The 12,024-nt window shown below is 42.2% G+C and overlaps 1 protein-coding gene across 5 annotated transcripts in view; it reads left to right on the top strand.

The window, feature by feature from the left end:
* Positions 1 to 198: 198 nt before the first annotated feature.
* Positions 199 to 12,024, top strand: part of BTBD9 (BTB domain containing 9) — a 152,446-nt gene continuing 140,620 nt past the window's right edge. Inside the window, exons 1-2 of one of the 5 annotated variants that reach the window (XM_081000200.1) lie at positions 5,834 to 5,894; positions 7,594 to 7,736. The gene's annotated coding sequence lies outside the window, so the exon portion shown is untranslated. Of the gene's footprint in view, positions 224 to 3,496; positions 3,586 to 5,788; positions 5,895 to 6,956; positions 7,464 to 7,593; positions 7,737 to 12,024 lie in introns of those variants that run through there. The other 4 variants (XM_081000202.1, XM_081000203.1, XM_081000199.1 and 1 more) reach the window with 4 other exon arrangements.

Below are 12,024 nucleotides of genomic sequence, written 5' to 3'. Positions count from 1 at the left end.
GTGAAGAGCCTTTAGGCTGAAATCCTAAACACTGGCTAGAGAATTCATCCTAATGAACATGGTTGAACTTATTTCTGAGTAAACAGGCCTAGGACGGTGCCACTGATATCTAATTCAATATATCTGAAGCACCTATGGAGTTAATGGTTGTTTTTTCGGCAGCTTCTATGTGACCACTGTTGCAAGTCAATTAGTGTGTGATTTCTTCAGTGCAGATTTTTTTGTAAGTTTTGTTTTGCTGCTTAATTCTGAAGTCTATGAAAATCTAGTGTCCATTGCAATTAATGACTTGTGAGGATAAAGCTTTCTCTTAAGCTCCAATCTAGTATAAACATGTCTGACTGTTTATTATTGGCCACTTTAATATTCGTAAATAACATTTGCATTAGCTCCCTGGATTTGTGTTAAATTCACTTGACTTTTGCCCATTGCTTTAGTGTTTGCACTTCAAATATAACTACTGTACATTAATTGTGATAGCACTAGGATAGGCAGTTCAATCACATTAATGTTTCACAATTAAGATCTACTTTATTTTTTGAATTGTTTGTCTACTTTACTATTGCCATGATGTTGACCAAAGTGTGCATGCCTGTTGTAGAAGTGCTGGATTTGTTGCATCTGTTTCTAAGGGTTAACTCAAGTGACATTATACAGGGGTTTTTTTTAGGTAGTGCAGATGTGGCTTGACCTGAGATTTATTGATTAAGAGTGTCAATTGGCTATACGGTATCAGCCCTGACTCTGGAATTTTTTGCAAATCCAGCAAAATCCACAACCTTTGGTTGTGTTTTAGATAAGACCCTGCAAGAATGAAAATAATAAGAGAGAGAGACCCCCATCAGTTGAGCCAAAAGACTTGTTCTGAGAATGTGAAAGACCTTTGGATATTAAAACATTGTTTAAGGAGAATCAGACATTTCGTTATTATATAGATTTGTCTATGTAATATAGCAGTTACAAAAATTTATGTCCATTAAACAAAATATAAAGACTTGCTGGAAAATAAAACACCAAGGTGGCTTTCACCTTTGGAAGCCAAGGCCCGAAAAAGACCCAATATGGAGGCTAAATGGCCAAAATATTGGGAAATACTAGAAAAGGATGGAGACAATTGGAAATTGCAGAGTTTGGAGAAAATGAAAGACAAAGTGCGAGATTGGTTACATTACGCTCAGATTAAAGAAGTTTTTAAAAATGATAAGAAACTAGGGTTCCAGGTGGAGAAATCGAAATTAGAAACAGAACTGCTAGAACCAAAGATTAAGGTACTTTCAAGGATGTATAACTTGCTGTTGAAATGGAATACACAAGACGAAACGGTTAAATCGGCTATGATAAGGTGGGCACAGGACATTGGGCACAATATCATGTTTGAGGACTGGGAGAGGTTGTGGAGTAATGGATTGAAATTTACTGCATGTAACGCTCTGAAAGAAAATGTAATGAAAATGATTTATAGATGGTATATGACCCCAGTCAAACTTGCCAAAATTTACCACCTGTCTGATAATAAGTGTTGGAAATGCAAAGAGTGCGAGGGAACGTTCTTCCACCTCTGGTGGACTTGCCCTAAAGTGAAGGCGTTCTGGGAAATGATTTATAATGAACTGAAAAAGGTATTTAAATATACCTTCACTAAGAAACCAGAGGCTTTCCTTTTGGGTATTGTCGGTCAAGGGGTGGCAAAGAAGGACCAGACATTTTTTATGTATGCAACAACAGCAGCAAGGATACTTCTCGCAAAACATTGGAAAACTCAAGATCTACCCACACTGGAAGAATGGCAGATACAACTGATAGACTACATGGAACTGGCTGAAATGACCGGCAGAATCTGGGAGAAGAGAGGATTGAGGAGGACTGGAAGAAATTTAAGAACTATCTACAAAAGTATTGTAATTTGAGTGAATGCTAAATAAGATGCTAGATCAAAATAACTGAGCACCACTAAATTTAGAAGTTTTTAAGAAAATAAGTAAGACTGTGAAATTTAGCTCCTTCTGAGAATTATAAGATTATGAAATATAGAAGGGATATAAGAATTTAAATAAGATGATAAATTGCTGACCAAATGTTACAACGATGAAAGTGGGAGCGGGAGATGTGAGGAAGTCCAAAGAAAATGTGAAAATATGTTAAGATCAATGTTATATTGCTTATTATGTTTATTTTTATTGTAAAACCTAATAAATTGCTTTAAAAAAAAAAAAAATTTATGTCCATTAACAGTCATTCAAAGCTAGTTTCACTGGTTTGCCCCAAATGCCTGTGAAATAAGATTGTTTGTACTTGATGGTGGAAACCCATCAGAATCTCTCCCATCCACACTTCCAGGGGTTGTGTGCTAAGTGGGACATTTTACTGAGGTCATTAATTAGATCTGTTCACCAAAGGAGAAAAGTTAAAAGTGATTCGGTCTAAGGGTTGTAAGTTAAGGAGGAAAAGAGAAGAAGAAGAAGAGGAGGAGGAGGAGGAGGAGTTTGGATTTGATATCCCACTTTATCGGCTAACATTCTCCTTTCCCTTCCTCCCCCACAACAAACACTCTGTGAGGTGAGTGGGGCTGAGAGACTTCAAAGAAGTGTGACCAGCCCAAGGTCACCCAGCAGCTGCATGTGGAGGAGCGGAGACGCAAACCCTGATCACCAGATTACGAGTCTACCGCTCTTAACGACTACACCACACTGGACATGAGTTAGGTGTTATGTAGCTGACAGGTCGAGACAGGGAAGCTCTTTAAAGGGGTGTCTGGATCAATTTCAACATGGGATCCATTAGACTTATCAGAAAAAAATATAGCTCTGCTATGGAGAGACTCAGTACCAAGAATGAGGTTGACTGAAGAAATGCTTTAATGTTTTAAAATACATCAATACTTTCATAGAGTATACGTATGTAAATAAATGGACATACCTGCATGTTTATGGATATACTGTGTGGTATTTAAAGCTAGTCCTCCTCAAGAGTAGACCCCTTGAAGTTAATGGGCATGATTAAGGTTCCTTAATTGTAGTTGGTCCACTCTAAGTAGGACTTAGTTGAGTACAGTCCATTTAGAGTTGGAATAAAAATTATTTTTGGTATGCTGCCTCATGGACTTGCTTCCTAACATTGTTGGGGAGAAGCCTTCATCCATCTAATGAAGAAAGAAGCTTCTAATGTGCAGAGAAGTAATAGCAAACTTGGATTCATAAAAGAGTCACTCCGAAATTTCATATGACGTGTCTGCTTAATCTCTTAGCAGATGAGAAAAATACACAAGACAGGAAGATAGTTTTTGTTGCCATCTGGAATTGTAAAACTGGTTGTGTGTGAGAGTGAGAGGCACCTGGCAGATTGCTGTATATGTAGCTGCTGCATGTTGGGTCACAAGCTGCGAATGCCCGAGTTAGAAGGAAAGTGTTTGCATATTTGAGTGTGTACTTGCACTGAGCTTCTACACTGGCTTAGTGCTATATTTGAACTTGGAGAAGTTCCTGCTGCTGGAAAGCTTTCACATGTCCAGTACTTTATGACTTGTGGTGGATACATTCACTTTCAAGTTTAGCAGTAAAATGGAGTGCAGTTGGTGACGCAGGAAAGGTAGGGCATGCCATTTATGTAGGGGCCTTAATTAATTTAGCCCAGGCTAAGTGTTTTAAAGATTTCTTTTGCTTCTTTGCAGGTTGGGTGGGTTAGGTCTGCAGTATTCTGTGGTGTTAGTGAAAGGAGGATATTGCAGAGACTGAAAATGAAACTCAAGTACAAACTGAACTGTGAATCAGAGGGGGCAGAGTTTGTACTCGGCTATATGTTCTGAATGAGGGTCTCTGTATAACAAATGAGGGTACCTTCATTTTCCCTACTGCCAGCATTGAGGATCATCTTACCCAGAAGGGAGAGATCACTGAACACACACCATCTAACATCAATTGAAATGCATTTCACTTCTCTCTCTGGTCTAATTTTTATAAGATGTGGGCCACCGTGAAAACAATCTTAATTTTATACTCAAATGGGCCCGTGATTGTATGTGCCTTTCTGCATTTAAACATGAATAGGCTAATGTGGAAAGCTTACATGCCCTCACCGGGCACTTCTGAGGCTCCAGCAGCTGGGCAAGAGAGGTGGGGCTTGGGCTGGGGCTTAGAGGCTGAGACCAGGGATGACAGCAGCCCCAGCCTGCACACTGCCCTCTCATCTGCTCACCTAGACGCCAGCAGCAGTGATAGCGGTTAAGTCCCCACAGTGGCAAGGGGCTCATGGGTCCATGCCGAGGCTGCCAGAAGGGAAGAGAGGAGGAGGTAGGTGGGGAATCGGGAGCCTTACCTTTGCTTTCACACAGCAGCAGCAACAGCTGCAGTGGAGGCTGGGGTGGCTCAGCCCAAATTTTGGGGGACCAAAAGGGTCTTGGCCCCTTAGAGTTAGCTCTTATGTTTGTGCCCAAGCGTCTTCTTGTTGATGCTACTGGGACTGTCTTCCCACAGGCCAGTGTCACCAGTATCTCCTGCCTTGATTTCCTCCCCCTCCCCCCAGGATAGGCAGGTTCAATAAAGTAAATATGTGTGTCATGCTCATGCCCTTTTGGGAGGTAGCTCTGGTTTGCATGCCATCAGTTTCAAGGATTAGAAAAAAGGGGTGCCCTGCTTGTGTTTTATACCAGCTTCTGTGAGTAATTCAGTTGCTGGTTTGAATGTTTTTAGGGTTTTTCAGTGCTCAGAACTTGTAAAAACATAACTTGTTTTTCCTCATATTTGTCCTTGTTGCTCTCATTAGATCCTCATAGAATAGTCAGCAAAAGCTATGATAACATCTCTCAGCGGGCGGGGTGCCTTTAGGCTTTGGTCCTAGGCTACAGTAGGGCCTTTCCATATCTGTTGTGTTACACATTTCTGGAAGCAGGCTCTTCTGCCATTTAATAAGAAAACTCACTTGTTTTGTTAAATCTCCCAAGTGAATATTTGGCATCTGGGCCTCTTTTCTTGGCCATAAAGATTTAACTAGAAGTTTTCCTGTGGCTATTTAATAAGAATTTTGTCAGAATGGCAGAGGCCCAAGTCCATAGCCGCTTTGGCTTCTACATTCACTTTCTGACAGTGTTTTGTGTGTGTGTTTTAATGTAGGGTTGGCAGGTGTCTGTCTCAGGAGACAGTGGAAGTGTGTGCTTTCATGGGTGAAGGCTAACTGTTAAGAGAGTTATAGAGCAGGCTGTGGCCAAAACGAGAAATGAAGGCGTCTGGTTCTGCTGCTGCAGATGCACCATGGCATTTGTCCTTTCTGTGCTCTTCCCAGCGGCACCTCCTCTGGTCACTGCTGTGGCTACAGGACCTGACCTCAGTTTCCATGCACTGCGATCATCTGCAAGGAATTCCCACAAGGCCGGGTTGGTGCTGGCAACCTTTATGCCATGTTTGCAGACATATTTGCAATGCAGAGTTGTTCTGGTGCCTGAAGCCAGCTCCCCGTAGAGCAGAGGCTCTTGGGCCTCTGCCATTCTGACAAAATCCTTATTTTATTTTATTTTTAAAAAGTATCCCAGGAAAACTCATAGCTATAAGATTCTGACAAAATCCTTATTTTATTTTATTTTTAAAAAGTCTCCCAGGAAAACACATAGCTATAAGTAAATAAATGCAAACAGGTTAAGTGTTTGGAAACCATTTATACACTTTTCCCAGAACTGAATCTGCATGTAAGTTTGTGTCTTTGGCCAACCGGGTATGAGGATCCCAGCGCAACCCTTCTAGACTTTTTAGTATCTCGCTGAAGCACTCCTGCGCTCTCCTATGGACGTCAGCGCGCAGGGCCGGCGGGAGCGTCGTTGCTAGGTGACGTCAGCGCGCCGGCCGACGCGCGGACGCGACAGCCGGTGTAGGAGGGGGGAGGGGGCCGCGCTCGAGCTCGCCAGCCCGGTAAGTGTGGCGGAGGGATGAGGGGGCTGGACTGGGCTGCCTGCGCGTCTCGCTCGGGGTGGGGACCCTTGAGGGGCGGGGCCCGGTTTCCCTCCCCTTCCCCGCCGCCCCACCCCCCACCGGTCCGGTGCTTGGGGAAGTGGGGCGGGGTGGGAGCCTGCCCTTTCCCTGGGTCTTGGTGCGTTTCTCTCTATTGGGGTCGTTGGGGAAAGAGGCAGAGAAACGTAAGGCCGGGACTGTGGGCGGTGGACGCGCCGCCTGCCTTTCGCTCGCGGCCCACGGTGGCCTCGCGACAAGATGGGCGGTGGGTGGGTGGGCGCACCTGGCGTTGCATGGGGGGCGGGGCTGCCCCTGACCTTGCAGCCCTCTCCGCCCCCAGGATACGGGGCAGGTCTTCCTGGACCCTTCAGGCGTGGTGGGTATTCTTTTGAGGGTTTTCACAGGGACAGGCAGGCCTCTTATCTGAGGATGCTCTGGACTCCTGTCTTTGAAGCCCAAAGCTTTACTTTTTATTTTTAATAGAAATTGGGTGCAGTTCAAGCTGCACTAGCTGCCCTTAGCTGCTTTCTTCGGGTGCTGACAAAAAATTAGCAGTAGGCTCCCTGGTTTGACAAGGAAGGGCTTGCTTCTGCATAGCCGGGGGTAGGATTGCAGCCTTGACCCATTTCCCTCCTTGCAATTTGTGCTAAGTAATGATAATGATAATAATGATTATATATATATGCCCCTCATCTGACTGGGTTGCCCCAGCCACTCTGGGCAACTCCCAACAAAAAATAGTACAGTAAAAGAAAAATACCACAAGAACAGTGTTGTTCTTGGGTTGGGAATTGTATCTGTGCTAGTTGCTGGAGAGACTTTTCTCTGGTGGCACCTGGACTTTGGAATGCTCTCTTCAGGGAGGTTTGACTGGCACCGTAGCTACAATCTTTTTGGCATAAGGTTAAGCCGTTTTTAATCAGCTGAGCTTTTGGTTTTATATTATTTATTTTTATTTGCTATATTTATATCCCACTTTTCCTCCAAGGAGCTCAAGACTGCATATATGGTTCCTGCTCCTCTCTGTTGTAACATCACTGTGTGATAGGCTTAGACTGAGAGACTGGTCCAGGGTAACCAAGTGATGCTCATAGCTGAGGGATGATTTGGACCGTTGGCTCCCCAGTCCTATAACTTGTATGAAGATGCTGTAGTGTCTTGTTATATTGTGTGTTTGTTAATAATAGTAATTATTATTATTATTTTATTTGTACCCCATCCATCTGACTGGGTTGCCTCAGCCATATATAAAATGTAACTAAACATTAAACATTAGAAAACTTCCCTATATAGGGAACCTTTCGAAAGGTTGTAGATTTACTTTTCTCCTTGACATCTGATGGGAGGGCGTTCCACAGGGTGGGCACCACGACCGAGAAGGCCCTCTGCCTCATTCCCTGTAACTTCACTTCTCACAGTGAGGGAACTGCCAGAAGGCCCTTGGTGCTGGATTTCAGTGTCCTGGCTGAATGACAGAGGTGGAGACACTCCTTCCGGTATACAGGGCTGAGGCCGTTTAGGGCTTTAAAGGTCAGCACCAACACTTTGAATTGTGCTTATTGGAACCCATTGGGTGGAGGATAGTTTAATTTTTTTTTTAAATAAAACTTTTTGAAACTAATGTTTTGCTTGCACAGATTCCTTATTGCTTCTTCTATAGCTGTCTAGAAGTGCAATGACAAACCAAGATATAAAAGTGAAACTAAATTAGGAGGGCAAGAAGGCAGTACAGGACATGCTTGAATTTGTTCCAGCTCATCCACACAATGCTTAACTATGGTTTAGTGTGTCAACACGATCATTGTAAGTAACTATACTACAAATAGTGCACAAATTGCTTCAGTCTGGATGCACTGAAATGCATCAGAGTAGTGAATTTGTAATTTTGTTGTTGTCATTACCTCCACCTGTCAGTGTTTCTATCTTGGAAATCGTAGATACTTACAATGTGGTGTTCCATTTTCCAGGTTGTGCAGAGATTTTAATTCTGAAAGCCACAATCTCAGATATTTTACAAATAGACCCAAAGTTACCAGTTGTAGAGCACCTGTGTAATTTTCATTAGAACGCCATCTTTCTTGTATTCCTGTTGTATATTTAGTGGCATCTACTTTGCATCTTTTTCAGTTATTTGTACAGGTTTCTTGTTTTCCACGTATAAGACTGATTTGTAATAATTTGGTTATTATAATAGTTTCTGAAAGGAGTTATTTACATAATTACCATTTTGAATCTCTTAATTGCTTGTCTTCCTTTTGTTGCATTTGAATCCAAGCTGTCATGACAGTTTTTCATATGCATATGTGAACACAGTGCATATGCACTCTTTGCCGTAACAGAATTATCATTGCATGCACTTTTTTATTTAGATTTACAACTTGTGTAAAGCTTAATGACTTGCGTGAAGAAACAAACCAAGCACTCCCTCCCCCTGTATAAACTATCATCAATTTGATGTTTTTCTTGTTTTTCTGTATTGTGCTTTTAGTCTGTATGTTGCCTTTGTGATATTGTATATGAAAGTGTGGTTTATAAATATTTAAATTAAATAAATTGAAAATTTCTGACTCATTCATAACCCTGAGCTCTAAATGGACATTTAAAAATAGCTATACACTCAAAGCAGTATTCATTGGTTCTTGCTCTGTTCATTTTATCCTCAAAGAAATCTTGTATAGACCTTTTTGTTCACAATGCTGAACAACATAATAAATCCAGGTTAAGTACCTATGGTTTAACTTAACAATTGCATTTGGACTGCCTGCATGGTATGTTTTGGGCCTAATATCTTCTGTAAGGTAGATCAACATGATTCTTTCCAGGTGGCAGATACAGGCTTAAAATCAACAAGTGAGGTTAGGGTGGAGGTAGATTTGAACTTCTTCAGTTATTTTAGGCACTATGCTGCACGAACTCTCCTTTTTGCAGTAACTAGATAGACTGAAACAGACAAACAGGGCTTGGCAATTAAAATGAGTCAAAGAAACGAAAATGAAAGCAGACAGAAGTCTTTCAAAGGTGCCACTCCTTTTTATAGTACTTTCTGCACTTATGATTATAATACTTAGTTTTGTTTTGGCCTCTGGTACTCATCAGGTGCTTTTCAGACCAGGACACATGGCAATGCTTAGGGACCGAAGCTACAATGATCCCTATTGCTTTCCCAACTCAAGTTGTGGAGCCCTGGAACTCCCTCCTGCTCAGACAGCTACACTATCCTTGAGTAGTGCATCAGGTAGTGCTGGTGGGCCCTCCTGAGACCTTGGGCAGCAGCCCAGTGCTGCTGACGCGCACCTCCACAACAACCCTGCCTTAGTCATGCACACTTAAAATCCTCAGTTACACAAAGTCAGAGTTTTCCAAACTTTTCATGTTGGTGACACACTTTTTAGACATGCATCATTTTGCGACCCAGTAATTCAATTTTAGAGGGATGCGGGTGGCGCTGTGGGTTAAACCACAGAGCCTAGGGCTTGCTGATCAGAAGGTTGGCTGTTCAAATCCCCGCGACGGGGTGAGCTCCTGTTGCTCAGTCCCTGCTCCTGCCAACCTAGCAGTTCAAAAGCACGTCAAAGTGCAAGTAGATAAATAGGTACCGCTCCGGCAGGAAGGTATACGGCGTTTCCGTGCGCTGCTCTGGTTCACCAGAAGCCATGCTGGCCACATGACCCGGAAGCTGTACGCCGGCTCCCTCGGCCAATAAAGCGAGATGAGCGCCGCAACCCCAGAGTCGGTCACGACTGGACCTAATGGTCAGGGGTCCCTTTACCTTTAGCTTAATTCAATTTTACTAGCAAACCGGAGGTTAAACTAACCTCTTTCCAGTCTCAGGAGGAGTGTGGGGAGTGTTTGCATGGCACACCTACACATTGTAGCTGACACACTAATGTGTCGTGACACAGTTTTGAAAGCTGTGCTCTAAGTCATTTTCCTGTTGTTCAACCTACAGTTTATCCTGTAAGATTTGCTGTTCCTACTTTCTGACATGACACAAATTCTGTTCCACAAATACCTTTGGACAGCTCAACATGAATCTGATTTAATTTTATTCTGTATATATGTGTATTTAAAATTCAATTTATGTTTATATCTTTTCCTTCTCCCAAGGACCTCAAAGCACTGAGCTATTCATCTTAGCCTCAGAATTACCTGTGAGTTAGGGGGGAGGAATGCATGTTTGAGTGGTGGAGATAAACTGGATCAAAGTATCTGCTTCATGCCTTGAGTGGGAATTTAAATCCAGATCTTCCTCAGTTCACATCCAGCATGGTATTCATTGTGCAACACTGGTTCTTAGTTATTAAAAACTTATATTCTGCCTTTTGAACCAGGAAATTTGGAAAGGTGACTCACAGATACACATTAAAACAACAAAAATGCATTAAACAAAAACAGAATGAAAGCCAACTAAAAATTCCTGCAATAAACAGCAGAAAAACTTACCAAAAGCAGCCAAGGCTTATGAAAAAGTGTAGTGTTAATTTGGCATCAGCCTTCCTGGGTAGAAGGGGAGGAGTTGCACAGTCCTTTTGTCACATTTGGAAAGACATGCATACATACATGCATACATAATTTTATTTGTATACTGCCTTTCCACAATTCAAACCATGCTCAAGGCGGCTTACAACATGAAAAAATACAAAACTACAACATGCTTGATGTTTTTATTATGTTTTTAGAGATGTTGTAAGCCTCCCAGAGTGGTTGGGGAAACCCAGCCAAATGGTTGGGGTATTACAGTAATAATAATAATAGCCATAATCAATTAAATATTAAAAAACACACAACCAAACTGAATGATTTCCACATAAATTACATCAATATCTAAAATCAAGATACAAAAAACCAACAGCAGCAGCCCCCCTCCACAACAACAGCAAAACCCCCAAACATCTCAGCCCAAGAATCTGTTCAGCAGCTTCAGCTTTTGCAGCTGGAATCAGTCCAGGCCCCACACTCCCAGGCCAGGTGGGAAAAGGCCTGCAAAGCAGGTAACAGGTCTTCCAGTACCCTGTCTTGGGTAGCCCTCTCCTGTGATCTAGAGTTGGGCTCCTGAGGAAGTTATAAAAGTAGGGGTGGGATACCTGTGGTTCTCCAAGTGGTGTTGGATTTCAGCTCTCAACAACCTTAGTCAGCTGGCCAGTGTTGGGAGGAAAAATGGGGAGTTTTAGTCCAGCAACATTTGAAGAGCCACAAGTTTTCCTCCGGCAACTTAGATGTGTGATTAAATTCAAAGGAAAGACAGCTTCCCTGTGGCTCATCCCAGTGAACATTCTGTGGTTGCATTCTGAACCATTTGTTGTTTCTGAGAAATAGCAAGGCAGATTTAACAACAGTCAGATTGAGAAGTGGCTAAAAGATGAACTGCCATCTGTTGAACTCTTGGACCTAGTGAGTCTGGAAGTGGGTAGAGCTCACCTCTCAAGTACTGGCATCACTGCAAAGTTAGGGAACAGGGCAAAGTGCGTTTGGCTTTTCAGTAGCTCTTGAAATAGTTGACTCTAAAAATGACTTTGATATATTTTGTATCACTTAGATTACTTTTCTGAAAATGGTTTTCACCTGGTATTTTTAAAACCCCTATTACTGTTTTGCCTTCTGTTTCTACCCCTGCAAGTGCAGGGGTAGCCAGAAACCTCATCTTCCACATGAGCATTGGCTCTAGTTGCATGTATAATATAGTAAAAGCCATATTAAAAAGTTAAAATCTATTGTTTTCACTCACTTGCTCTCTCATACACACAATTTTTGTGTAATGAAGAAATACAAGGTGTGAGAGAAAAATATTTAAATAGTGATTCTAGATGTTCCGAAACTTTATAATTTATTTAAATGTGCATGGTACTCTATCCTCCCCAAAGTGGGTGCTAAAAATAAAAGCAGCTTCAAATTATGCACCGTGTGGGTATCATGAACTAAGCGAAGTAGCTAAAGCATATGTTTTGCAAATGCCATGTCTCCCCTTGAGAAGTCTTTTAGGCTTTGCAAGTAAAGAGCAGAAGGTTTATCTTTCCACAAAAGCCTCTTCAGTCTGAAAGCACACTGGGCATTGATACTTTCCCGGGAGAGCTTTTCAAGGACTTAATAGTAT

Source organism: Podarcis pityusensis (assembly GCF_964106645.2).
Source record: "Podarcis pityusensis genome assembly, chromosome: 3".
Classification (NCBI taxonomy): Eukaryota; Metazoa; Chordata; class Lepidosauria; order Squamata; family Lacertidae; genus Podarcis; species Podarcis pityusensis.
Note: the sequence above shows the minus strand (reverse complement) of the source record. Positions and strands in the feature narration are given on the sequence as shown.